We start from the raw sequence: 2,500 nt of genomic DNA on the forward strand, positions 1-2,500 counted from the left end.
TGGTGTGGCCGTAGGCAGAGACAGGCCTCTCACTTACTCCTCTTCTACTTTGCAGCCTGGCTGCCGGCAGCTCTTTGCACTACTCCACGCTAGGCCTTTTTCTTCACTTTTTGCCTTCTCTTAAGGGAACTTCATATTCCAGCAGGAGCAGTGCAAGGGCTGGGGGCGGCCCTTATACCCACAGGTGTGGTTCAGCAACCAGTCACAGGCCGCAGCCGCCCTCTTTCAAAAGGGCTGGGCGCAGGGTCTACGCAGGGCTAAGAAACCACCCCGGGGGTGAAAGAAAGAGCAAGCTGGGCCGGAGCCCGTTGTCCAGGATTCGGCTAAGGAAGAAGGTGAGATGGTTGCCCGTGCCAGGAAGCGAAGCTACTTTTCAGTCGGCTTCTCTTTTCCTAGGGCGCGTTGCCTGCAAAGATGTTCAGCCTGTGTTGCCCTGTAAATTGGTCTGCAGGTTACTAGCTATGGCCTCCAGCCGGGCGGGAGGCCCAGATGCTATGGAAATTAAGCCTGCTATTATTAAAAGTAAAAAGCCACAACGCTGGTGGCCACCACGCCCGCCGCGGCTGCAGCTGCAGCTGCTAAGAGTGATAGCGGTACGAATGAGAATACTAGGATTTTGCAAGGACTAAAGAGTGCAAGAGAGAAAGCGAATGTAAAAGAAGCAAGTGTGCAGTGTAAAAAGTGAATGTAAAAATGGCATAGAGGAGAGTGACCCCCTGCTGGTGGAAGTGAGGAAAAGCAAAAGCCTACAGCACCTGGTATTCCCAGGCGGTCTCCCATCCAAGTACTAAGCAGGCCCGACCCTGCTTAGCTTCCGAGATCAGACGAGATATGGCGTGTTCAGGGTGGTGTGGCCGTAGGCAGAGACAGGTCTCTCACTTACTCCTCTTCTACTTTGCAGCCTGGCTGCCGGCAGCTCTTTGCACTACTCCATGCTAGGCCTTTTTCTTCACTTTTTGCCTTCTCTTAAGGGAACTTCATATTCCAGCAGGAGCAGTGCAAGGGCTGGGGGCGGCCCTTATACCCACAGGTGTGGTTCAGCAACCAGTTATAGGGCGCAGCCGTACTCTTTCAAAAGGGCTGGGCGCAGGGTCTGCGCAGGGCTAAGAAACCATCCCGGGGTGAAAGAAAGAGCAAGCTGGGCCGGAGCCCGTTGTCCAGGAGTCGGCTAAGGAAGAAAGTGAGATGGTTGCCCCTGCCTGGAAGCGAAGCTGCTTTTCAGTCGGCTTCTCTTTTCCTAGGGCGCGTTACCTGCAAAGATGTTCAGCCTGTGTTGCCCTGTAAATTGGTCTGCAGGTTACTAGCTATGGCCTCCAGCCCGGTGGGAGGCCCAGATGCTATGGAAATGAAGCCTGCTATTATTAAAAGTAAAAAGCCACAACGCTGGTGGCCACCATGCAGGCTGCGGCTGCAGCTGCTAAGAGTGATAGCGGTACGAATGAGAATACTAGGATTTTGCAAGGACTAAAGAGTGCAAGAGAGAAAGCGAATGTAAAAGAAGCAAGTGTGCAGTGTAAAAAGTGAATGTAAAAATGGCATAGAGGAGAGTGACCCCCTGCTGGTGGAAGTGAGGAAAAGCAAAAGCCTACAGCACCTGGTATTCCCAGGCGGTCTCCCATCCAAGTACTAACCAGGCCCAACCCTGCTTAGCTTCCAAGATCAGCCGTGTTCAGGGTAGTGTGGCCGTAGGCAGAGACAGGCGTCTCACTTACTCCTCTTCTACTTTGCAGCCTGGCTGCCGGCAGCTCTTTGCACTACTCCAAGCTAGGCCTTTTACTTCACTTTTTGCCTTCTCTTAAGGGAACTTCATATTCCAGCAGGAGCAGTGCAAGGGCTGGGGGCGGCCCTTATACCCACAGGTGTGGTTCAGCAACCAGTCACAGGCCGCAGCCGCCCTCTTTCAAAAGGGCTGGGCGCAGGGTCTGCGCAGGGCTAAGAAACCATCCCGGGGGTGAAAGAAAGAGCAAGCTGGGCCGGAGCCCGTTGTCCAGGAGTCGGCTAAGGAAGAAGGTGAGATGATTGCCCATGCCTGGAAGCGAAGCTGCTTTTCAGTCGGCTTCTCTTTTCCTAGGGCGCGTTGCCTGCAAAGATGTTCAGCCTGTGTTGCCCTGTAAATTGGTCTGCAGGTTACTAGCTATGGCTTCCAGCCCGGCGGGAGGCCCAGATGCTATGGAAATGAAGCCTGCTATTAATAAAAGTAAAAAGCCACAACGCTGGTGGCCACCACGCCCGCTGCAGCTGCAGCTGCTAAGAGTGATAGCAATACGAATGAGAATACTAGGATTTTGCAAGGACTAAAGAGTGCAAGAGAGAAAGCGAATGTAAAAGAAGCAAGTGTGCAGTGTAAAAAGTGAATGTAAAAATGGTATAGAGGAGAGTGACCCCTGCTGGTGGAAGTGAGGAAAAGCAAAAGCCTACAGCACCTGGTATTCCCAGGCGGTCTCCCATCAAAGTACTAACCAGGCCCGACCCTGCTTAACTTACGAGATCAGACGAGATC

At 53.0% G+C, this 2,500-nt stretch overlaps 3 non-coding genes and 1 pseudogene across 3 annotated transcripts in view; all 4 read right to left on the reverse strand.

The window, feature by feature from the left end:
* LOC142202097 (5S ribosomal RNA) overlaps window positions 1-16 on the reverse strand; it is a 119-nt gene extending 103 nt beyond the window's left edge. The window contains exon 1 of the ribosomal RNA XR_012715974.1: window positions 1-16. This exon is cut by the window's left edge and continues 103 nt beyond it. This is a non-coding gene — a ribosomal RNA (5S ribosomal RNA).
* Window positions 17-743: 727 nt separating this feature from the next.
* On the reverse strand, window positions 744-862 carry LOC142202170 (5S ribosomal RNA). The gene has a single exon (XR_012716043.1). It is a non-coding gene; the product is annotated as a 5S ribosomal RNA (ribosomal RNA).
* Window positions 863-1,582: 720 nt separating this feature from the next.
* Window positions 1,583-1,691, reverse strand: LOC142201571 (5S ribosomal RNA; annotated as a pseudogene).
* A 720-nt stretch (window positions 1,692-2,411) lies between these two features.
* The window catches only part of LOC142201853 (5S ribosomal RNA), a 119-nt gene continuing 30 nt past the window's right edge, over window positions 2,412-2,500 (reverse strand). Inside the window, exon 1 of the ribosomal RNA XR_012715740.1 lies at window positions 2,412-2,500. This exon is cut by the window's right edge and continues 30 nt beyond it. This is a non-coding gene — a ribosomal RNA (5S ribosomal RNA).

Source organism: Leptodactylus fuscus, chromosome 4 (genome assembly GCF_031893055.1).
Source record: "Leptodactylus fuscus isolate aLepFus1 chromosome 4, aLepFus1.hap2, whole genome shotgun sequence".
NCBI lineage: Eukaryota > Metazoa > Chordata > Amphibia > Anura > Leptodactylidae > Leptodactylus > Leptodactylus fuscus.